General features: G+C 44.3%; 1 protein-coding gene and 1 non-coding gene across 3 annotated transcripts in view; one reads left to right on the top strand and one right to left on the bottom strand.

Moving 5' to 3' along the window:
• MRO (maestro) overlaps positions 1 to 23,437 on the bottom strand; it is a 54,757-nt gene extending 31,320 nt beyond the window's left edge. For both annotated transcript variants that reach the window (XM_066246724.1, XM_066246725.1), the window contains exons 1-2: positions 23,361 to 23,437; positions 22,533 to 22,633 (exon numbers count right to left, since the gene is read on the bottom strand). The gene's annotated coding sequence lies outside the window, so the exon portion shown is untranslated. The remainder of the gene's footprint in view (positions 1 to 22,532; positions 22,634 to 23,360) is intronic.
• On the top strand, positions 22,652 to 22,788 carry LOC136315825 (small nucleolar RNA SNORA1). The gene has a single exon (XR_010727603.1). It is a non-coding gene; the product is annotated as a small nucleolar RNA SNORA1 (small nucleolar RNA).
• Positions 23,438 to 25,860: the final 2,423 nt, after the last annotated feature.

The raw sequence follows: 25,860 nt of genomic DNA, 5'->3' as shown, positions 1-25,860 counted from the left end.
TTTGGACACAAAAGCAGGTCCATTATCTGACCCTACAGCAATGGGAATGCCATATCGTGGAATGATTTCTCTCAAAAGTATTTTACAAACTGTTGAAGCAGTCTCTCCTTTTGTAGGAGTTTTACAGCTGCTCTCCCTAACTCAGGGTCATCGCGATTGACAAAGACTCTCTGTGCTATTTCTAATAATTCACTCCTATTCTTTCCCTCAAATCCTTCTATTTTCTGGAGCTTCTTTCTAATGTCTGGGGCTGCCTGAGTGACAAAGGTTATGTTTATTAGCTTGCGATTTTCCTCTGCCTCAGGATCAATAGGGGTATAAACCCGGTAGGCCTCCATTAGCCACTCTAAATATGCAGCAGGGGACTCATCCCTCCCCTGAGTTACCTCACCTACCTTACTAAAGTTGGTTGGTTTCTTAGCAGCTGCCCTTATTCCCCTTAATAGAGCCTGGCGATATTGGGTAAGCGATTCCCTATCCCTGTCATTGTTTGGATCCCAACTGGGGGGGCTCCTGGGGAGAGTCCTCTCTAGGTCCCTTTCAGTGCCCCCTTCTTCCCTAAATACTTTTTCAGCTTCTTGGCTGATGCGGGTTCTTTCTTCCGTTGTGAACAAAGTGTGCAAAAGCTGCTGACAATCATCCCAAGTTGGTTGATGGGTCCTGAAAACAGTCTCAAGCAAAGAAATTAACCCCTGAGGTTTCTCTGAAAATGGCGGGGTCTGATGTTTCCAATTATAAATGTCACTAGTAGAAAAAGGAATATAAATCATTCGGGACGGTGCATGTGATCCTTCATCTAGTGGGGGCAACACCTCCCTAAGAGGTAACATTGGGGCACCTCCGGCAAAGGAAGGTTGAGCATAAGGAGTTCCCCCCCGGGTGTGGGGAGACTCTGGACATTCTCGGGCACAGTTGAATCTGGCTCCCTGGGCTTCTGATAAGGAGGAGGATAATTTACAGGGTCTGCTATATCCTCAGTAACATCAGAAAGGACTGGATACGATTTGGGAGGCTCTTTTTCAGGTGCAGGTGGAGCGGAGGGAGGGCGAGGCTTAATATCCGCAGCGCTCACACAAATAGCTCTCTTAACCTTTTGATTTGCTTTTATGCACCTCTTAATGTACCCAGGTTTATCTGTAGCTATATCTATCCAAACATCTATATACACATATTGGTCTGGGTGAGGTGCCTGATATATAATAGCTCTTACTGCAAAAACTATGGGCAGATCAAAAGTTCCTTCAGATGGCCATCCAACCTTAAGAGATGGCCACTCTACTTGGCTTAAGGTCCGGAGAGTTTCTCGATCGGGTGGAGGTCCCCCATAACCCTGAGCTCTCTTCTGAAAATCAGAGAAGTTACTTAAAATGCAATCAAGAGGGGACTTAAGAGTAGATTCTTGCTGTCCCATCTCGCGGTGCTTGTTCTTCTCAGCCAGGTATGCTTCTAGTCCCTACAAAGACAACACACAGGATTCCCCACCCTATAAGCAGGGTAATCCAAATAGATGAGCGCTGATCACACTGTACTGGCAAACAAATTAACACTAAACACAACAATGCAGCAAATCCCAGGAGGGCAATACACAAAATTTCCCACACAGTCATTCAGGCTAAACAGACAACCAGACAGCAGCGCGGCGCAGCGCGAGTGAGCTCACTACTTTGAAACGATCTATCGATTTCAGACAGAAACAGAAACCTCGGCCGGCAGCGTCCTGCCCTTTGGCCCGAGTGTCTGGGCGGGTCACTGACAGCGTCCTGTCTGCCACCACAGACTGTAAGAGCTCCGGAGCCAGAATACAAAACCAAGAAATTCTACAACAAAATACTCACCAGCTTAAACAGCTGTTCCGCCTGTCTCTAGTCAAGATACCCATAATGGGCAATCCCGGGCGAGCCCCCATAAAATGTAGCACTCGCCGGGTAAAACAGACACTGGAGACGCTTGGAGAGTTTAAGACAAATCTTTATGGCCAAAAGAATTAGAGAACAAAACAAAGGAAAATAAACCTGCGCAGGGGTGGACTCTAGTGGTAGTAACAAGAGCCACACCGAGCGCCTACAGTCTAGGGGTTTTTATAGCGTAGCAAGCAAGCAGTTCATACAGAAGCAAATTTGGCATTTAGCAATTGGCTCCCCTAAATTAAATTCTAGTCACGTGCCTTAGTAACCAGTCATACAGTTGAAAGCCCCAGCTGGAAATATCCCTATCTATCCCCTAGGATGTGGTTACATTTACTGTCTTAGGAGTTCTTGTGGCTTCCTTATCTCAAGGACTCCTTAGCTCCTAGCCATCCTGGGAGTCTAACGACTTCTCTATCTCAAGGACTCTTCAGCTCCTAGCCATCCTGGGAGTCTGGGCTCACCTGTTTACTGGACTAGTTCCTTTGAAGTTATTTCTAAAGCCTATTAATATATTTTATAGCTTTTTATTCGAATGTCACAGCCATCACGTGGATTTGAGGACAATCATTCTTAATGGCTCGTCTTTGCATGTCTATTTGCCATTTTGCCTGTTCCATCATGACTTGAGTCCATTCCTCTCCCCACCTCTCCTGCAGTGCGGGCCCTTCCTTATGCAATCCCTGCAGAAGTTTCCTAACCCATCTCTTTTCCTGAGCCACCAACTTGCTTCTTCCGGGCCATCTTTCAGGAGTGCTAAGACCATCGTACCACTTCAGTGGCTTCTCGTTACAGACAGAAGAGATGTCCTTTAGGTTGGAGGCACTTACTCTCAGGCCAGTGCAGGGTGGGCACCTAAGTAAGTAAGAGGGCCTCTGTAAATGTGGAGCTCCGGGGCTCCTCCCTTCACCCACATCCTGGCTGCCAGTACCCTACCTACCCAGGCCACCCTGCTGCCCAGCCTCTCCACACGGCCTCCTCTTCCCTCCTGCTGCCTTTCTCCCAACTCGTAAACAGACTGTATCTCTGCGCAGTCAGCTCCTCTCACTTCCTCAGAAAGGTCTGCACTCCGTGTCTATTTTTTCTGCCTGGGAGAATGCAACCCTCCTTGGAATCACTTTTTCCAGACCCAGTTCAAACCCCACACTGAAAGGTCTCCCTCCACCTAATAGCTGTATCAGTGTCTCCCAAGCCTTTTGCACTCTTACAAGGGCCTTTATCAGTAGCTGATTTGTATTCAAATGATTACATAGGAAGTTCTCTCCCTAACCCTAGGCTGTGAGCCTGGGAAAAGCACAGCCTGTGTTTGTTTCTGTGGGACCTCACTCCAAACCCATGACACCCAGCACAGTGCTTTGCATGTGATAGGTGTCTTAGTCTTTCAGGCTGCCATACGCTGGGTGGCTTAACAATAAACATTTCTTTCTCACGGTTCTGAAAGCCAGGAAGTCCAAGATCAAGGTGCCAGCAGATGCCGTAACTGGTGAGAGCCAGATTCCTGGTTGGCAGACTTCTGCCTTCTCACTGAGTCTTCATATGGCAGAACTCAGGGATAGGACATGAGCTCTCTCTTGTCTCTTCTAATAACGACACTAATTTAATTCCCGAGGGCTCCACTCTCATGAGCTAATGACTGCCCAAAGGCCCCCCACCTCCTAATATCATCTTGTTCAGGGGATGTGCCTTACAATGTAGCAAGTTTGCAGCTTAGGAGTAAATCAAGAGGAACTCACATTGTTCAATAAATATGCTTCCAAAAACATGTGTAAAGACTAAAATTCTATAAAATCAATAAGATTTTAAAATTAGTTAATGAGGAGTTGGTTGTTTTAAAGGATATATAAATGAATGATCAATTTTATCTGCTTCCAAGTTTTTAACTTTAGGGCTTTCTAAAAGTATGGAGGTTCCTCAAAATATTAGAAATAGAACTACCATATGATCCAGAAATCCCACTTCTGAAATTTATTAGAAGGAAACAAAATCATTGTCTTGAAGAGATATCCTCACCCTCCTATCTATTGCAGCATTATTCACAATAGCGAAGACATGGAAACAACCTATCAATGGACAGATGGATAGAGAAAACATATGTGTATATACATATACATGTATAAAAGATTATTCAGCTATGAAGAAGAAAACCCCACCATTTACAATGACATAGATGGACCTTGAGGCTTATGTTAAGTTGAATAAGTGAGACAGAGAAAGGCAAGCACTGTTTGATTTCACTTATATATTACAGTAGAATCTAAAAAAAAAAAAAAATACCGTATTTCCCCATGTATAAGACACTTCCATGTATAAGACATACCTTAAATTTGGGGCCTGAAATTAAAAAAAAAAATTATTACACAAAGTTATTGAACTCAAGTTGTTTTTTTTTTGTATTTTTCTGAAGCTGGAAACGGGGAGAGACAGTCAGACAGACTCCCGCATGTGCCCGACCGGGATCCACCCGGCACGCCCACCAGGGGCGACGCTCTGCCCACCAGGGGGCGATGCTCTGCCCCTCAGGGGTGTCGCTCTGCACCGACCAGAGCCACTCTAGCGCCTGGGGCAGAGGCCAAGGAGCCATCCCCAGCGCCCGGGCCATCTTTGCTCCAATGGAGCCTTGGCTGCGGGAGGGGAAGAGAGACAGAGAGGAAGGAGGGGGGTGGGGGTGGAGAAGCAAATGGGCGCTTCTCCTGTGTGCCCTGGCCGGGAATCGAACCCGGGTCCCCCGCACGCCAGGCCGACGCTCTACCGCTGAGCCAACCGGCCAGGGCCGAACTCAAGTTTTATTCATCATAAAATTCATATAACTCCTCATCACTGTCAAAAAAGCAGGAAATGCAAGTAAAAAAATCTACAATCACTGTATAAGATGCAGCTAGTTTTTAGAGCCCAAAATTTTCAAAAAAGGGTGAGTCTTATACATGAGGAAATACAGTAACTCAAGAAACAGAGAACAGGGTGGTGCTTGCCAGAGGCAAGGAGTGGAGGTTGGGGTAAATGGGTAAAAATGGTTAATAAAAAGAAGAAGAAGGGTATTTTTTGCCTCTTGTCCACCACTTGGCTCCCCTGATACACGTTTGTACATGACACTAGGGAGAGAGTGGGCAGCTACTTCTGATCACCAGCTTCTGAATTTACTCCCTCAGCCTTCCACTAAGTGAAGATAAAATTAGAAATTCAGCGACTTTATTTATCAACTTTTGCCGTGGACCAGCGCAGCTTCCAAATAACGGTGCGGAATTAAGGAAACACACTTTGTCAGAACAAAACCGATGGGACCGGGAGGACTCCTCAAACTGCCTGGCAGCATCTGAGTGCCTCACAGCCTCAGTTTGCTTTATTATATGGACCTATGCATATCAAGGACCCTGATACAAAGTTGCACATCAAAGGCTAAGACAGGAACTCTCCCAAGGCAAAAACAGTATACATTAGTGAATTTTACAAACATCTGAAAACAAAGAGTCAGAGGAAGGGTATGTATATTGCTTCCTGCAACCCAAGGAAGGAAGGGGAGTGGGTGCAAACACAGAGCATCAAAGCCAAATATGGAGATGGAAGGGGTAGAACTTAAGCCCCCTGCCAAGCCTTGAATCTATAATGGCTTTTTGCCATTACCGGTCCACAACATATCCCCCTTTTCTTTTTAATTTGTGTGCGGAGATTTGCACTCATCTGATTTTCTAATTTGGAGGCAGACGGAGAAAATACAGAATAAACACAAAATTAGTATAGCCAATGCTAACAGATACCCAAAACAAGTATACTAATACATCACAGTAATTAAAGCCTTTAAGCAAACTCTTTAAGCTAATAATACAATAAGAATCTATAAAAGAGTAATGTCCTTAAAGTGTTACACCAAGCTGGGTGGCAGAGGTAATTTTGTAAATTGGCAAAAAAGGAAAAAAGGAGCTCTGAATTAGGAGTAGGTCCTAGCCTAAACTATGAGTGGGGCATTGAGGCAGGAGGAATAAAAGAAAGACTGTATATTAATCAAAGCAGCAGAAAACAGGACTATCAATACCCACAACAGAGATCTTCGAGGGAAGAATAAAAAACCTGAATATTCAGGCAAGACCTAGTTAAATGACCCTTGTGTAAATGAGACCAGTCTACCAGCTACTTGGAAGAAATACCCCAGGCTCGTCCACAGTGTCGTAGATGGGGCTGACGGCCCTGGGCACCTTTTAGCCTTCAGTGGCAAATCCCAGTATTCTGGGCAAGGTTAGGTCACAGGTGGATGGAGCAGGGCTGGAAGAGACTGAACCCTCCCTTAGAGGAGTGAGGGGGAAGCCTACCTTCCAGTGTCCCTTCTTCCTCACAGCAAAGGCATGTAAGCCTGGCAGGCTTTGGCTTAAATGACCATCCTTTCCACTATTGAAGCAGGGCCCTGATGAAGTTCCAGTTGGAGCATTGGAGCCTCTGAGGGCGTATGCCAAGAGCTAGTATTTTACCTGATCTCCTTTGGGCTTTTTCGGCCTCTTGGTACCTTAAAAGCCATGCTCAGAAGATCTCGCTGAGGGGCTTGAGGGTCCCTATCTGCCTATATATCTGGAGCTATTCAGAATAGAACAAAACAGTGTCATTAGCTGGAATCAAATAAAAGTAAAAAAAAAGGTAGTAGTTTGCAGGACAAAAATTTGGGCATCTCTTGTACATCAGCATTCAAGATAAACTGTTTGAAGTAAAAAGCGTAACAGGGTAGACCTGCAGGAGCTCCAGGACATGACTCCCCCCCCCTTTCTTTTTATACTATTTACAATTGAATTACACTTTACAATATTTTGACTTCAAATATTGCAAGAAATTCTTGACTTTGTTAACTTTTAACAAAAATAGAGTAAAAGCACCTCCAAACAATATTCCCACACTTATCAAAACACCCCCTTAACATTAATTAACAGGCACTTTAGAGAGTACATATCAAAACTGAAAAATCCCATTGTGATCTTCATTATTCTTCTACAGCAAAAAAATCTTTACACCTTTATTATGTAAATCTATGCTGCTTCAAGCCTTTCACTTGCGGCCTGGAGCAGCCTGGCCAAACCAGCAAGTCTTTTGGATCCAAAATGAGCGTGCTCTACTTATTCCAAACAAAATTATATTTATATAGGGAAATGAAATTATTCCCGTTTTGTTTTCAATACTACAGCCGGCACTTCCAAAACTATTATTATCATTACTTTTCATGTAAGGACTTATTCAGGCCTTATAAACAAAAACACTTAGACATTAAACAAAGACTTCACATACAATCACACAAATCAAAAGTGAAACCCGGGGTTTTAGAGATTGAACTATGGCCTGCTTGATCTTAAGTAGGGCTATCTTAATAGGAACGTAATAAGGATATATACTAAACAGAGATCTCTCTCGAAAAATCTCAAGATGGCTGTATGAGATTTCTATTCAGCAATACCCAAATCAGGCCCCCCTTTCGCCCTCCTTTCAAGCAATGGATCAGGAAAATAAAATGATCTAAAACATTAAAAAAAATTAGATAATAATTGAGAAAGGGAAGAGAGCATAGTAACTCTTATGCAATTGCTCTTGTGAAGTGAGTCTCTCATCTAGAATCATGGTGTCTCACCAGTCGTTCAGGGATCCACCGAGGAGCTTCAGCAGACCTAGGAAAAACATACACATATCCTCGGCCCCATAAGAGAACAGGGTCTGGCCCTTGCCAGATTCCTGTGAGTGGGTCCCTCCATCGCACTTCAGGGAAGGCTTTCCTTGCAGGGTTCCAGAGTCTCTCTGCTGCTGAATGACCCTGTACATCAGTATTTAAAAAATTTAAAGTGAAAAGAGCATGACAAAGAAGATTTGCAGGAGTTTGAGGGTATAATTCCCCTTTTTAAATTTTTTCCAATTGGTTTTTAAGTGTTTGATGTGCACGCTCTACAATGCCTTGACCCTGGGGATTGTAAGGAATTCCCGTCCTTAGGTCAAGTCCAAAAGTCTGACAAAATGTAGTAAATGCTTTTCCTACATATGCAGGAGCATTGTCAGTTTTAATCAGTTTAGGAAGTCCAATAATAGAAAATGCATACAAGCAGTGAGCTATAACATGTTTAGCAGCCTCTCCTGTTCTGGCAGAGGCTACTATAAATCCAGAATAAGTATCTACTGTAACGTGGACAAAGGATTCTTTGCCAAATGAAGGTATATGAGTAACATCCATTTGCCAAAGTTGCCCCGGTAGGAGTCCTCGAGGGTTAATTCCAAACGAAGGGACAGATTGTAATATAGGGCACCTTGGACAAGATTTAACAATCTGCCGTGCTGCTTCCCGAGAAAGTTGAAACTGTTTACGCAGGGCTGCAGCGTTCTGGTGATGGATAGTATGAGACTGAATTGCTTGATCTGTCATGGTTGCTCCAATAATTTTCTTTTGGGTAGCTTGATCAACAAGGGCATTCCCTTGCGCTAAAGCTCCAGGGAGCATGGAGTGAGCTCGAATATGTCCTATAAAACATGGAGCTGTATGTTGACGTACAAGTCTTTGAAGAAGGAGGAACTGCTGAAATAGTTCCTCATCAGCAGTTGTCCCTAAGACAGCAGTCTCTATAGTGGAAACAACCATAAGTAAATATCTGCTGTCTGTATATAAATTAAAGGAGGAGTATGGCAAATGCTGAAAAGCCATGATAATGGCATGTAATTCTACTCTTTGGGCTGATTTTAAGGTGACTGTTTCAGTATAAAGCTGTCCATTGATTATTAAGCCTGCTATTCCTGAGCTGGATCCGTCAGTAAAGATTGTAGGTGCTTCAGGAATGGGCTCATTAACAATTGTCTTAGGAAATATAAAGGTAGTAAGTAATGAAAATTGAACTATTTTATCAGCTGGGTAGTGAGAATCAATTTGGCCTGTAAAATTTGCAAAAGCGATTTGCCATTTTGTGGAAGTTTCCCAGAGCCATTGTTGTTGATCCTTTGAAAAAGGAACAACAATAGTCTGTGGCTCAAAACCTATAAGCTGCAAGAGTCGCCTACGCCCCTTGATAATCAAGGAGGCAACAAGATCAAAATATGGAGATAAAACTTTCTTAGGAGTAACAGCTAAATGAATCCATTCAATAGGACCTGAAGCTTGCCACAATAGTCCTGTTGGAGTGTAACTTGAGGGACATATTAGTAGGGCAATTGATTCCTCAGGATTTATGCGTTTTAGTTGTGCTTGCTGCAAGGCCTTTTCTACAAGCTTTAAAGCTTGTTGTCCCGCAGGTGTAAGTAGCCGAGGAGAAGCTGGTTCAGTTGAGCCTCTAAGAATATCAAAAAGTGGCTTCAGTTCTCCAGTAGTTAATTTCAAGGAAGGTCTAAGCCAATTAATGTCTCCTAACAGTTTCTGGAAATTGTTTAAAGTTTGCAAATGATCTGTCCTGATTTCTATTTTCTGTGGGCGAATTTGTTGTCCCTCAATAATTTGTCCTAAATAAGAAAAAGGTAAAGATTGCTGTACCTTTTCAGGAGCTATATAAAGTCCTGATTTTTTCAGAGAATATTCTAGTTGTTGCAAAATGGTCAACACAGTGTCTTTATCTGGATGAGCAATAAGAATATCATCCATATAATGAATTATGTATGCCTTAGGGTGTTGCCTTCGTACTGGAGAGATGGCTTGAGCAACATATTTTTGGCACAAGGTAGGACTATTAGCCATACCTTGAGGCAAAACTCTCCACTGGTATCGCTCCATGGGAGCCTGAAAATTAAGTGAAGGAATACTGAATGCAAAACGCTTGCAATCATGAGGGCTTAAAGGAATAGTAAAAAAGCAATCCTTCAAATCAACAACTATAAGGTGATAGTTCCATGGAATGGCAGTAGGAGAAGGAAGTCCTAGCTGAAGAGGACCCATAATTTCCATAGTCTTATTTATTGCTCTCAAATCTTGTAATAGCCTCCAGTTTCCTGATTTCTTTTTAATGACAAATATAGGCGTATTCCATGGACTATTAGATGGTTCAATGTGCCCAAGCTGTAGCTGTTCCTGTACCAATTGAGCAGCTGCCCTAAGTTTCTCCTGAGAAAGGGGCCATTGGTCTACCCATACAGGATTATCTGATTTCCAAGTAATTGGGTCTGCACAGTGCATTATTGGGGTAGCAGGAGCTACCAAGGCCCCTATGCAAAATTTTGATATCCTAATCCATGCCTTCTGGTATTGGGTGCCACTTCTATGGGGGTGAGAATTCCTCGCTGTTCTTTCCCTAGGCCCTTAGTGGGCAAAAATCCCTGATCAAGCATTTGAGTGCTAACTAAACTATTAGGACTGACAAGCAATGCCCCCATATTTTTCAAAACATCTCTACCCCATAAATTAACTGGCAATCCAGGGAGCACATAAGGCTGAAAAAATCCAGAATGACCTTCTTTATCTTCCCATTGTAAAAAACTAGAACTTTGTTGAGGGGATTTACTCTGCCCTATACCTTGTAATTCTGTGGCTGCTGCATGAGTGGGCCAGGAAGGAGGCCAATGTAGCTTTGCAATAACAGATACATCAGCCCCAGTATCTAAAAGCCCTTTAAATTTACGCCCTTGTATTGTTAGTTCCATTTCAGGGCGTTCCTGACCTATTTTTTGAATCCAATAGGCAGTATCAGTGGAGCCAAATCTTTGATTCTCTTGGGGTCCCTTTAGCAGGGTTTGGCCTTGTCTTAAAAGAGGTAAAAGGATTAATTGAGCAATTTTCATATCAGGGGAGATAGTGACTATATTCCTCAAAGTGTGAGCCATTACTTTAATTTCCCCTGTATAATCAGAGTCTATCACTCCAGGAAGAACAAAAAATTCCCTCATAGTTAAACTACTTTTGCCTAACAAGATTCCTACTGTGTTACTGGGAAGTGGCCCAAAAATTCCAGTGGGTATGGCTTGAGGTCCCATCTCTGGAGTCAATACGAATTGGGAGGTGGGACTGAGGTCCAGTCCTGTACTGCCTGTTGTTGCCTGGGATAGTTGGGCAATGTTTGGCCTACTGGAATCTGAATTTGCTGAGGAAACACTGACATTGCCCCTATTGTTTGATGGGGCCGGGGAGGGCCCCATTGTCCGTTTCCCTGCCCTGCGGTAGTACATTTAGGCCTCCCCTTATTTTTCCAATGTTTCCCATGTTTACAAAGTGGGCAGAGGTCCGGAGCCTTAAGGGCTGGCTGTCCTTGAGGGAGAGGCCGAGACCAATATCCGGGGAAAGCAGGGCAGTTTTTAGCAAAATGCCCCGAACCCCCGCATTGAAAACAGTTTCCACGGGCAAAAGTACTTCCCTGACCTTCCTTCCTTCGCTTGTTCTGTCCTTTATCAAAATTTTGTCCTGGAAATCTTGCCTTATTACCTGTGGTAAAGGCAAGACCTTGCATGTATGAAGGCCCAACATCAGCGCAAATTCTAATATAATCCTCTATATCTCCCTTCTTGCGGTGAGGCCGAAGTGCAGCCTGACAAGCAGAATTAGCATTTTCATAGGCTAGTTGTTTTATTAAAACCTTTCCCACATTTTTATCCCCTACTATTCTTTCAACTGCTTGAATTAGCCGTGAGACAAAGTCTTGAAATCGCTCATCTGCACCCTGCCTAATTTTACCAAATTCTTCTGGTTTGGTCCCTGGAATAGGCAGGCATTTCCATGCCTGTGTGGCTAGCTGATTAATTATATCATAAATAGCTGGTCGATATTCTAATTGAGTTGCCATATGGGCATACTGTCCTTCTCCAGTTAACATATCTACAGTAACAGCAACCTCCTCTTGCTGATTTTTCTCATCCAGCTCTATAGCCTTTTCATGAAAGTTTGACTTCCACAACAAATAATCACCCCCAGAGAGACAAGCACGAGCAATCGCCTTCCAGTCATTTGGGGGAAGAGCCTTTGCACTAATGGTATCTAATAAACCAAGTGTAAAAGGGGCAGTAGGCCCATACTGAGCACAAGCAAGTTTAAGCTCTTTCAGAGTTTTAAAAGGTACAGGTTCATGTTCTCGCACTAGTCTCCCTGTATCATCCTGTCTTTCCACAATAGGAAAACAGGCAAAGCCATCTATTGTTTCCCCTATATTTCGAGCCTGGTCTATAGATTGTTGGAGAGGAGATTTCCCAGATTTTGAGCTATAGACTATGGAATCAGCCCGATAAGGGAACGGAGGAGCAGAGGGTTGAATGTAGGAAGGAGCTGAGGGCAGCGGAGGCCCCGCGGCTAAGGCAGCCATAGCCACGGATTTTTCATCCCCCCTGTCATCCTCAGACTTCAAGTTATCCTCATATTCACATCCCTCTGTTTCCGGCTTACCCTGATACTCTTCAGACAATGATATGTCTTCATATGGAAACATTTTTACAAAAAGGTCCCTTACTTTTGACCCTATCTGTCCCATATTCTTTTACTCCCAACTACACTTTCCCCAAAAACTTTCTTTACTCACTGTGCGCACTTCACTTTGGGGAGTTCCGTCACCTTCCTTCAGTTTTAGTTTCCTTGTACTCAAGTCGTCTGTTCGGGCGCCACTTGCCGCGGACCAGCGCAGCTTCCAAATAACGGTGCGGAATTAAGGAAACACACTTTGTCAGAACAAAACCGATGGGACCGGGAGGACTCCTCAAACTGCCTGGCAGCATCTGAGTGCCTCACAGCCTCAGTTTGCTTTATTATATGGACCTATGCATATCAAGGACCCTGATACAAAGTTGCACATCAAAGGCTAAGACAGGAACTCTCCCAAGGCAAAAACAGTATACATTAGTGAATTTTACAAACATCTGAAAACAAAGAGTCAGAGGAAGGGTATGTATATTGCTTCCTGCAACCCAAGGAAGGAAGGGGAGTGGGTGCAAACACAGAGCATCAAAGCCAAATATGGAGATGGAGGGGGTAGAACTTAAGCCCCCTGCCAAGCCTTGAATCTATAATGGCTTTTTGCCATTACCGGTCCACAACAAACTTTATCAACTGCAGTTTTCCAAACTGTAGATTGTGACTCATGAACAGGTCATGAAATCAATTCAGTGCAAACTTACAGAAGCTTTTTTACCACACTGAACACAAATGGGCACTAGCAGCTTACATCCCAGTAAAGCAGTATTTTGTACCCAGAGAAACAAAAATTTTTAAAAAGAAGTAAAGCAGAACAAAATAGAATAGGAAATATCAAAATGAATTTCATCTAGTAAGATAAAAATTGGTGAAAGTTCATTGTAGTTTTGTGTGTGTGTGTGTGTGTGTGTATTGAGTGTAATATGTATTTCTCTTTCTTTTTTTTTTGAGAAGGGGAAAGGAGCAAGTGAGGGAGAAGAATCAACTAATTGTTCCACTTAGTTGTGCACCCATTGATTGCTTCTCATATATGCCCTGACTGGGGCTCGAACTGGCAACCTCAAGATAGAGCCCAAGCCCTTGGTAACAAGCTATGTCTTGAGAAACTGTCTGGTGCCCTTGGGATCGACAACCCTGGGATCAGTGACCCCTGGATCAAACCGGGAATCTTGGTGCTCTAGGCCAACACTCTATCCACTGTGCCACCAACCAGGGCTAAAATGTATTTCTTACTGTGTCACAGTGAGAAAAGTAGGCCACTGAACTAGATTGTAATCCCCAAGAAGGCATTGATTAATTAGCCTTCTAGCAAATATTTGCTGAATTGAATGAAATTGATGTGTCTGTGGTCTGTGGGTTTACTCAATAAATATTTACTAAGTTTCACTGTGTATGCTACATTGACCAGAGCAATCTCTCACTCAAATTTTGTGAAACACAGGACACTAGCAAGCTCTCAAAATCTTAATCAGATTCAGTCAATGTTCTCTTTTTTTTTTCTTTGTATTTCTTTTTCAGAAGTTAGAAGCGAGGAGGCAGTCAGACTGACTCCTGCATGCACCCAACTGGGATCCACCCCGCATGCCTACCAGGGGTCGATGCTTTGCCCATCTAGGGCGTTGCTCTGTTGTGGCCAGAGCCATTCTAGTGTCTGAAGAGGAGGCCATGCAGCCATCCTCAGAGCCTGGGCCAACTTTGCTCCCATGGAGCCTTGGCTGCAGGAGGGGAAGAGAGAGATAGAAATGAAGGAGAGGGGGAGGGGTGGAGAAGCAGATGGGCACTTCTCCTGTGTGCCCTGGCCAGGAATGGAACCCGGGACTTTCACACACCAGGCTGACACTCTACCGCTGAGCCAACCGGCCAGGGCCCAGTCAATGTTCCTTTTTAGGCATAAATCATTCCATTTGCCAGGCCTGCTTTATAATCTGTAATTTGGCTTAACCCCCACCTGCTGTATAGAATGGAGCCTAAGGTCTCTAAACGGTGTCCACATAAAAAATTTATGAAAGCATGAGTTGCAGTGGGTCAAAAAAGACCCATCAGATGCATCTCCATCCAATCTGGTCCAAATCCCTCCCCCAGTCGGTCAGAGCAGGTCTGCACAGTGTCCTTCCTCCAGCGCAGATGATGTGACAGGTTCCAGGCCCTAGCATTCCTTTTTTAGAATTACAGTGACCCCACCCCCACCAGCCCTACCACCAGAGGCTTTGTTTTTCCTGGAAGCCACATACATTCTCACTGTCCCTCAGTGGGCAGAGCTCCCTCTGTCCAGAGCCATCACAGTTCTTAGTGCCCAGGATGTGCCCCCGAAGGTCCCGGACTGTGCCCAGGAGGCTGCACCCTGCCGCAGCTAGGCCCAGCCTGGTGTGGCCACCACCATCTGCTCCTCCTCCCTGCCGGTGTGTGGCAGGTCCTCAGACACACTCCCAAGTTCTCTGCCTGCCTTGGACAAGGAGGCCACATGGGGTTAAGGGCAGGTTATCAATGCAGCGGTCACCAAGACAGTCTCTGGCCTACTCACAGCCAAGTGAAGTTTACGGCACTGTGACGACCAGCAGAAATGTGAGCAACCTGGGAGTTGTGCAAGACTCTCAAAGGCCCCTCCTCTCTCTCCCTCCCTGCTCCAAAGGCAAGTGCACACCTGGGCCTTTTCAGCTGGGACCAGGGCTCTGAGGGTTTTCCCAGCCCACCAGCGTGCACCCCTGTGCTTCCTGGAGCAAGGGCTTATCATGTTCCCTTAAGATGACACATGTTCATGGCACTAAGCTCCGAAGCTCAGGTGACCTTTGTGAAAGGCCAGCCAGGGTCAGTTAGGCTCTAGGCCACCTCTGCACATCCCTCCCGAGGGTTTTGAACTCTAAACAGGCAGCAAGCCAACAAGCACAGGTGTCAGCCATCAACACTCTGCAAGCCATCTTTTCCTCTATCCTGAACTGGATCGTCTACCTTAAACTGAAGGTGTGTGGATTCAAGGCTGTTTCTCAGCCTTGTTTCCCATCAGAGCTTTGGCTGTGGGCTGGTTCTCCTTCTAGGTTCTCCCCTGGGCGCCCCAGGGACCCCTACTGCCCCTGCCCCTTGCCCCTCCTGTGAGCAACTTCCCCTTCTGAGTCAGGACAAGGGTGTCACAACCAACACACAGCCAGACCTGAACTATCTCAGAAAGCACAAGTTGTCCTTTCTTCCATCCTTGTCCTCACATACTCTCTCCAGGAGACCCTACCTGGTTTGTTTTGTAAACACTTGCCCTTCAAGAAGCCTCTAGATTCCTGTGGGGAGGGAGGGAGGGGGAGAGCTGCTGCAGCTGGTGGATGGAGCACCCCCCAGACAGCCTCCACAGGGGTCCATCCTGGTAATCTTGGTCCCAAAGCCAAACACCCCCAGTCCGGTGTCTGTCCCTCAGAGCAAACCAGAGCTCTAGATCCTCAGTGTGGACACCTCATACACAGAGCACCACTGAAATATTCCAGGTGCAATGGACTCACTGAAACTCGCCTCAGGAGCGCCTCTTCAGAAACTGAAGAGAAAGACTTGGTCATTCCTGTGTGACCTGAAAGATAAATTACATTTCAGAATTTTCTTCTATTTAACAAAATCCAGCAACCTGCAAGAAGTGTTAAGGTTGTCAGTTGTCTGGTTTTGAGCACTGTAGCAAAATGGGTAAAAATTTGTCTTTGGAATCAGATCTGGGATGAAATCCGAGCTTTGCCACTTAACATCACTGAACTCTCTGAAGCCTCAGTTTCTCTGTCTGTAAAATGGGGGTAATTCCGCAGTTAACCCATTAGATTGTGATGAGGAGCAATTCAGAGAACCTATGTTAAGCACCGAGTATAGAGCACCTGGCCTAAACAATAAATGTTAACTTGTTACTATTATTATTATTAGCAATTAGAATTGGTGAAATTAGGATAAGGTAATGAAGACAAAGACAAATGATAAAGCCTTTATGGAGCTGGGTCCTTAGTTCAAAGTAAAAATTGAATTGATTACATTGCAGTGCTTCCACTTGTTTGCTTGTCCACGTGGCAATGCACCAAAGACACAGAACGTAGTCTGTGGAAAGAACACGGACTTCAGAGACAGACTGTGCTCATATCCCTTTCTTCTACTTCCTGAGATATTTGGTCAAATTACTTAACCTTTCTGAACCTTAGTTTACTCATCTATAAAATGGAATAATAATAAATTTGCAGGATTGTGCTGAGGATTCTAAGTCTCTTCTTACTCTCCTCTCCCCGGGGCTGGCAGCCCTTCCCATGTGCACAAATATCTTGGCCTGCCCTTCGGGAGCCCTTATGCCCAGGTACCATTTCATCTTCCCTGCTGTAGTTTAAATGTCTTGATTGAAGTGAGTCTATTTTGTGTTTTTCAGCCTCAGGGGTTTAGTGCAGTTCTGGGACATAGCTGATACACAGTACAAGCTTCCTAGCTGATTGAATCAAAGAGTAACTGCAAATGGCATAGAAATCAAATTGGTAGGAAAATGGAATTTTTTTGTAACCCATATTCCAGGGAACAACCTTAGCAGCTGCACCATAACTTGTGCTGTATGCGGAGATTATCTCACTATAGCAGATGCAATTTGATTTGTATTCCATCCTCATACATGGTACCACAGTGAATCCCACCATATCCCTGGGTCCTCTGGGTCTGTGTTCTCTAAACTTGCTTCTAAACAGTCCTCTGAATGGAATTTTTTTCTTAAATTATTATTACACCAAAAACACATGGTCATAAAAAATTACAAAACTGATAAGCTAAACTAAATACAAACCTAAAATACTTCAAATGCTACCACCAAATAATTATCATTAACATTTTACAATAGATATGAGAGTAGTTTTATATAACTATGATTATATAAACAAAATATACGTAGCACAGGAGATGAGGGTCTAGGAGCCTATTTATTAAATATTCATATCAGGATCATGAACTATGTAGAAATAGACTGGGCTCCCTACTAACGATGAGGCACTTACAAAGGCAAGACCATGTTTATTACAATTATAAGATGACTGTCCTGCTCTGAGTTTTCATGGCCAAAAAAAGCAAGACGCTGAAGACTCGAGCACATTCTTTCCATTCATAAGGTTTCTCTCCAGTGTGTTTGCTTGCATATTGTTAACGTTTGGATGTAGCCTTCTAAGTTTTTTTAAATAGCCTTATTGAGATATAATTCACATATCACACTAGTTTTCTAAAGCAATATATATTATCAGGGTTTTCCAGAGATACTGAACCAATAAGGTGTGTGTGTGTGTGTGTGTGTGTGCGCGCGCACACACGTGCACATACAGGGAAGGGTGCAAGGGAGAGAAGGAGAGAGAGAGAGATTAATTGTAAGGTATTGGCTCACACAATATTGGAGATTCAAGTCCATACTCTGCAGGGTGCATAAGCAGGCTGGAGACCCAGGGAAGAGCCCAAAAGCAATCTTCTGGTGGATTTCCTTCTTGCTAGGGGAATATCTGTCTTTGCTCTTTGTAGGTCTTATATTGAGTGGGTGAGACCTACCCACATTAGGGAGGGGAAACAGCTATACTCAAATTCATCAATTTAAATGTTAATCTCATCCAAAAAACACACCAAAATAATGTTTAACCAAGTATCTGGGTGCTGTGGTCCAACCACAGTGACACCTGAAAATAAACCATTGCAGGCTGCCGTAACAAGGAGCACAGACTGGGTGCCTTAAACAACAGAAATTCCTTTCTCTCAGTTCTGGAGGGTGGGAGTCTGAGGTCAAGATGCTGGCAGGGTTGGTTTCTTGTGAGGCCTCTCTCCTTGGCTTTGATATGGCATCTTCTCCTCTGTGTGCCTGTGTCCTGATCTGGTTCAGGACACCAGTTATATTGAATGAGGGCCCACTCCACTAATCTCGTTTTAACTTATTGCCCCTTTAAAGACACTATCTCCAAATACAGTCACATTCTGAGATGCTGGTGGTTTTAAACCTCAACATATGAATTTTGAGGGGGACACAATTTGGCCCATACAGTTCATTTGTTTAAAGTGTACAATTCAATGTTTCTAACATATTCGCAGAGTTGTACAACCATTATCAAAATGAAATCTAGAACATTTTCATCACTCTCAGAAGAAATCCCGTAATCATTCATAGTCACTACCCCCCACCCCCCACTCCCCACTCGCCATCCCAGCAGCAGAGGGAGGATCTAAGCTCTATTCATAATGGAGGAAACTGAAGCCCAGAGACTAGTCCAGGGTTTAAAATCCAGCTGAGAAAACCACAGAGCGCTCTCCGGGAAGGAATTTGAGATTCTGCTAGGCAGTCATTTTCTGAATTATACTAATTTTTTTAAGTGTCAAAATAAAAATTAATATCCCCAAGAAGATTTTCAACTGTTGGCGAATCCCATGGCAATCCCAACTGTAAGATTGTGCTGCAAGATATTGGCTTCTCCTACTCTGGTCCCTCAGCATGTCACTGTCCCTTGGTAGCAGGCACAAAGCCCTTCTCAGGTAGTGAAGAGCCATCCAAGTCAAAACTTTAGCTTTTTGCCACACCCCTAAGTATTAGGTTGTAACATGAACATCAGCAAAGAAACACATATTAATTATTCAGAAATACTTCTACAACATCCCCCCCTGGAAGAGACAAACCCATTAGTTTTGTTTACATTATTTAGAAAGGACAATGTGAAAAGTCAAGATAAATTGTGTCATGGGATATGTGGTTTGGGGGTTGAAAAACAAAACAAAACCCAAGGAGGGGTAATTTTTTTTTTCTTCCGAAGCTAGAAACGGGGAGGCAGTCAGACAGACTCTCGCATGCGCCCTACCGGGATCCACCCGGCATACCCACCAGGGGGCGATGCTCTGTCCATCTGGGGCCTCGCTTTGCCGCAATCAGAGCCATTCTAGCACCTGAAGCAGAGGCCACAGAGCCATCCTCAGTGCCCGGGCAAACTTTGCTCCAGTGGAGCCTTGGATGCGGGAGGGGAAGAGAGAGACAGAGAAGAAGGAGAGGGGGAGGGGAGGAGGGGTGGAGAAGCAGATGGGCGCTTCTCCTGTGTGCCCTGGCCGAGAATCGAACCCGGGACTCCTGCACGCCAGGCCGATGCTCTACCACTGAGCCAACCGGCCAGGGCCTGGTTACTCTTGACTTTTAGTTACTTTTAAAAAATTTTATTTATTGATTTTAGAGAGAGAGGAAGGGAGAGAGATAGGCAGAACTGTTTTTGTTTTTTGTTGCTTTTTTTAGTGAGAAAGAGAGACAGAAAAGGAGAGAGATGAGAAGCATCAACTCATAGTTGCAGCACCTTAGTTGTTCATTGATTGTTTCTCATACATGCCTTGATGGGGGTGAGGGGGCTCTAGCCGAGCCAGTGACCTTGGGCTCAAGCCAGTGACCATGGAATCATGTTTATGATCCCACACTCAGGCCAGCGACCCCGCGTTCAGGCTGGTGAGTGAGACTGTGCTCAAGCCAGATGAGCCCGTGCTCAAGCTGGTGACCTTGGGGTTTTGAATCCAGGACATCAGTGTCTCAGGTCAATGCACTATCCACTGCTCCATCACTGGTCAGGCACCATCATGTCATTTTAACAAGCCAGAAATTTAATTTCTAGATAAAAGATCATCTTTCTGTTTAATATGTTTAGTTTGGTAAAAGAAAATTGTTGTGGCCCATCTTGTTTTTCTTGTTCTACCACAGACTAGTGAAAATTTTGTCACAGATTGACACTGCTGTCATCCTGACTTACCATTTTTTTCCCTCTGTGTAAATTAGGATGTAGTAAACCTAGCTTCCCCACCTGCAACATAGGGGTATGAGTAAATCCACCATTTAATAGTTTGTAAGTATTATGAAATGTAAAATTTCAGCATTGGAAGGTATATTAAATGAAAGTATGAGTCATAAGAAAGATGTTTGCATTATTTCTCCTGACAGCTGTCACTGGGCAGATCTCTGATTTTCTGAAGGTGGGGGTTGGAACAATAGCAGCTGGCTATGCTTAAAAACGCTTGTTTTCTACGAGCTTCCCTTTTACACATCCTTTATCAGTGCTTTATGCACTCTGAAATGAGAAATGAAGATGGTTAAGTGTATACATTTGATGTAATATTGATATAATGCTCCATTTCTTCATGTTTAAATAGTCTTCATTATTCAAGGCTCAATATAAATGTCTCTTCCTCCAGGAAGTCTTCCCCACCTCCCTTGCCAGAAGCAATCTGTCTTCTTTTGAACTTTCTCAGTATTGTTTGACCCTATCCATTGGCACTTTGCAGGTCCTTCCAGTTCTGTGTTACGTGATACATAAAAATCTTATTTCCCATGCCGGATTGTAAAGCCCTTGGTGTCAGGAACTATGTATTTGGACATTGTAGGTAGCCAGCCACATTTAGCAGAGTATCCTACAGGAAATGAATTCTCGTTGAATCCAGGAGAGAATAAGGCAAGGGAAGAAGAAAAAAGAAGCCTGTTGTGTAAAGGAGAGGCCTTCCTACAAGGAAAAGTCTTTTACGGGAGTATTCAGGAGAAAGTGAGGAAGCAGAAGAGGCAAGTGAGATGAGTTTAAAGCCAGGAATTATGTATAAACGAATAAGGAGCCCATAGAGGAGGAAGGGGAGGGGCCTGCGATCATGTTATCTTTATAGGTGTTACTTTATTTCACAGACTGACTTTCCCTTTCTCACCTGTTGCTTTCCCAGTCCAGTTAAATGGGGTTGCTTGCTGTCCTTAAAGAAGTCAGAGCTAGGCATAGGCAATAGCCACAGGCAGGCTTGAACTCTAAGAAGTCAACTTAATTCCTTTCTTAGAAGGTAAGCACTACCTCTTTGAGAGCAGTCGGATGAGTAAGTTATAAACTTTTCTCCACTGTAAATGAGCAACTAAATCACTGAAACGTCTTGTTCAGTCAAATTATTTCTTCAAGGACCGACACCAGGGCTCACGATGCCAAGCTGTTTCTCCCTAACTCAGGACACTGTCTTGACAAACCAATTTAGCCTGAGTCAGCAGGTCCATGGGGCAGAACTTTCTCTGTCTCTGATTGGATGAAAGGTCCTATCACTCACATACTGCCCAGAAGACTATCCTTCCCAACTTAGGTATTATTTTCATTGGATGTTAGGTTGGTTTCAACCATTGAGCCCCATCAGCCCAGATCTGGCTCCCCAGGCCTAGACGGTCTTCATCAGAGTGGAATGCTTCACCTTTCTATACACAAGACTGCTTTTCTTTCTGGTTTCTCAACCCTTGACAACCACAATCTAACTCCCAGGTTCAGGACTCCACGTGACCTTTCTACTGCCCAACCCCCAGGGCTCTTTCTTTCCTGGGCTGACTCAGAGGCCAGGATCTCCTCCCATCTTTGCTGCAAACTCCAAGGATGAAGCCAAAATTTCCCCTCTCATCCAAGGGTTGCCACAAAAGCCAAATTAAGTTAAAAAAACTTAATCACTTTTCTAGGAAATTCATTAATATGCTCATGGTAAGTTTAGTCAACAGCTTTTGTAGACTAAAAACTTCAACCTCAACAACAAATATTTTTAATTTGGGGACATTTTTTTTCTAGGAAATTATGTTAATCATTTATCATATAATTGTATTCTCAGTCCAGAGGTTAATCTATACAGGTATGAACTTTAGTTGTAAATCCAAGTGCATTCTATTTGAGATAACTGTGTAGTGCCTACCTGGTACTTTACATAGAAATGAACTCTTGTATTCCCTATGAGTCACAGGAGGGAGGAAATGAAACTGGATGAGTAAGGAACATATTCAAGGTCCCCAGCAAATGAGGGCAGAGGTTAGATTTAGAATATTGCAAAGCTGAGGGAAAGGTTTGCACTGAGAGATCCCAGGGCGCTGGTCCTCGGAGTTGTTGATGAGTCATCCATAAAGTGGCTGATTAGTAAACATGAAGATATGGCAATGTAAAGCAGTGGTCCCCAACCCCCGGGCCATGGACCGGTACCAGCCGGTAGGTCATTTGGTACCGGTCCGCAAAGAATAAATAACTTACATTATTATTTGGTACCGGTCTGCAAAGAATAAATAACTTACATTATTTCTGTTTTATTTATGTTTAAGTCTGAACAATGTTTTATTTTTTAAAAAAAAGACCAGATTCCCTCTGTTCCATCCATCTAAGACTCACTCTTGATGCTTGTCTCGGTCACGTGATACATTTATCCATCCCACCCTAAAGGCCGGTCTGTGAAAATATTTTCTGACATTAAACCGGTCCGTGACCCAAAAAAGGTTGAGGACCACTGATGTAAAGAATGAAATTTGGGTCTTGGTGATAAATTTATTACAGGGAGTAAAGAAAACTCACATTCAGATTCCATTGATATTTTCTGAGCACGTACTGTATATATTCTTGGTTATACGCTCGGGGCCTTCACAGGCTCATTTAATTTGGTCTTCAGAACGACCCTGCAGAGATAAGTGTTATGAGAAATTTTGATGAAAATGGGTGCTAGGTTTGTACATGGTGTCCAGAAATTGTTAATGTGGTGGCCCTGAGACACAAGCTATGCTTCCCCCACTGTAGTTTTCTTGCAGTGGTCACAATGAGACCTGTAACGTTTTTTGCTAGGCTCAACAAGTAAAAGCTGGATGTCATAAAACTTTTCAATTTTAGAAACAATTAAGGAATATGCTCTATCTACATCAGCTGCTGAAATAACAAGGTACTTCTTGCTATTTAACTACCAGAAAAAAAAATATTGAGAGAATCGTCATGGTCAATGGCTAGGCAGTGGTAGGACAGACTTGGAATCCAGGTGTCCTAACTCCCAGTCCCATGTCCTCCTCACGACATTACAGATCTAGGGAAGTGGTATTTACAGAAATGGCACATTTGGGAGGAGCGGCCCACAAAAGGGAAATAGGTAGAGTTTGATTTTGGTCTCACAAATGTGAGCTATGGTGGGACATCTAACTGGGAACCTGGCTCACAGGTTTCTTTCATCTCAACTCACATGGACACAGCCCCTCCACAGAGGCTGCGACCCCGTGACCTCCGGTGCGTTCCTCTGCCTGGGCTGTCCTGTTTCTCAGGCAGCTGCTTCAGCCAATGCCTGCCTTCAGCCTGTGGCTCCCCGGACGCCCAGCTTTCCACTCTGCTTCCTGTTGTCTGGTTCCCCTTACAAATAAATACCTGTGACTTTTTGGAAATAACAGTCCCCAGATCCTTTTATTTTCTTCCAATTTTTTTATTAGTTCTTCCAGGTTTCTCCATCTCCCCAGATGGTCCTAGACCCATTGGCTGATTGTCTAAATCCTGCTCTTACCAGCACTTTTGTTTCTCCCGCACCCCAGTGTCTGAGCGCCTCTCAAACAACACCCAAGCCCTGGCCAGGGCACTGGAGGAACAGATCTATGTTCCTCTCTCTCTCTAAAATTATTAACTACAAAAATTAAAAACAAAAAACATGCAAAGTCTGGCTCAGTGTTAGAATATCCTCACACTTACTGAGCTGCCAATGACACTATTCTCAGTCTTGTAGAAAACACCCACAATTCATGATCTCCAGCCTCGCCTCAGCCCTTAGCGCCTCCGACAATCCTCAATCCCTTCCTTCTTGGGGGTCCCTCTCTCTGCCTCCCATTTCACGGAAGAGACCTCGAGCTCATCGGCACGGTGATCTGCCTGACCGCTTTCCCTCTCACCAGGACAATCAGCTGTCCCTTCCACCCAAGGCCAGCCCCACCCTCCTCCCTTCCTCAGGACTCTGTTCCTTTGTAATACTATATGTCACCTCTCTTTCTCTGCAGGCTCCTTTCTTTCAGCTTCTAAACATGCTCCAGCCTCTCCTCCATGACCTCATAGTCCCTTAGCCCTTCCCACACTTCTCAAAAGAGAGTCAGTTCCTGCTTCCTCCCCTCACACCTGCTCCTCAGCCCACTGCTGTCTGCCTTCCAGCCAGCTAATGGAACCACCTTCCTACGGTCTTCCATGCCTTTCTAGATGACACCTGCAGTTCTTCTCTTCCTGGACCTCTCTGCTGTTTTGATTTTTAATTGTGGTAAAATATACACCACATCAAATTTACTGTCTGAACCATTTCTAAGTGTTTACAGTTCAATAGTGTTGACTCTTCACAGTGTTGTGCAACTGCCTTAGAGAACTGAAACTGGGCACCCATTAAACAACTCCCCGCTGCCCTCAGCCCCTGCACTACCATTCCGCTCTCTGTCTCCGTGAGTCTGACTACTCTAGAGACCCTTTCCAGAAGTGAAACTGTACAACATCTATCTTTCTGTTGCTGGCACAGTTCACTCAGCTTGATGTCTTCAAGGCTCATCCACCTTGTATTGTAGCATGTCAGAATTTCCTTCACTTTTAAGGCTGAATAATATTTCATTTTATGTATAGGCTACATTTAGTTTATCCATTCACCCACTGATGGCCATTTGGGGGGCTTCCACCTTCAGCTATGGTAAACGGTGCTGCTCTTTGAGACCCCACTTCCACTCCCTTGCACGGACTCAGAAGTAATTATTGCTGCTCAGTTTTTAATAGTCTCTCACTGCCTCCTCCTCTGCTCTCTGCTACACTGTTGCCTGAGACACTCTCCTCATTGTACTCCCGGGTCTCTTTGTACCTCCTTCTCTGTCTCCTTCGCAGGCTCTCCCTCGGCCTGCTCTAGGGCTCTGCTTCAGTCAAGGTCTGATCAGGAAAATGGAAACCGCCTTTCAGAGAGAGGGTGTTTGATACAGAGAGTTTGTTATACCGGCCTTGGGAAGCTGAAAGATATGAAGGGGAATGTTGAGGTATCTCAGATCAGTAACCACAGGAAGCCACTCCCACCCCTACACCAGGAAACAAGGAGTGAAGGTCTAGGGCTGCCCAAGGCACCTCACCTCTTCAAAATCCAGAAATGGCCACCTCTCTCCCTTGCTTACGGAAAACCCCTCAGGAGCTGCTCGCTGTCCTTCCCTTGCCTGGCTCCGACTCCTCCAGCATCATCTCTTGTCCCTGCTTGCCCTGTCCCCTGCGCAAGCAGTTCTGAATAGCTGAGCTATGTTATTTCTCACATTCTGTTCCCTCTGACTGGCACATAGTACGTCCTTGTTGCTGTTTGTTGAATGAATGCTAACAAATGTTTGTTGAATTAAAACTAATTAGCTTTCTGGCTCCCACTCCCGATCAGTCTGGTGTCCCTTCTTCACACCCCCATTACACATTGCAGTGCTCCTGTTATTGCGCGGACATAATTACTTGTAGAAGTGCCTGCCTCCCGCCTCTCTGCACTCTTCCGTCCCTTACCTGCCACCCGCCACCACCTGATCGTGCCTGAGTAGTGTTCCGTGCCAGCATCCTCCTCTCAACAACTAATGTGGATGGACCAGTCCTTGTAGTTCTTACTAAGGTTGTGAAACGCCCTCCAGCAATAACCATAAAGAAGCTTTGAAAAAATGAAGAGGTTGGGGGCCTATGGTTTCCAGCGCTCACTGTTTATTGATAAATTTGAAACAGAAGAGTAGGAGTTAAAATGTGTGTGTGAGGGGAGATAAATGACCCAAACGGTCAGTTATTGAAATCAACCAAGATCTTTAAAACAAAGGAGCCCAGTGGGGAGAGGTGGGGAGGCTCTTTATCTAGCTGTGTGGCTGGTGATGTGTTTATTTCAGATAGCCACCCTTGAAGTGGATGC

This window comes from Saccopteryx bilineata, chromosome 11 (assembly GCF_036850765.1).
Source record: "Saccopteryx bilineata isolate mSacBil1 chromosome 11, mSacBil1_pri_phased_curated, whole genome shotgun sequence".
NCBI classification, from domain to species: domain Eukaryota; kingdom Metazoa; phylum Chordata; class Mammalia; order Chiroptera; family Emballonuridae; genus Saccopteryx; species Saccopteryx bilineata.
This window is presented reverse-complemented; position numbering and strand designations above follow the sequence as displayed.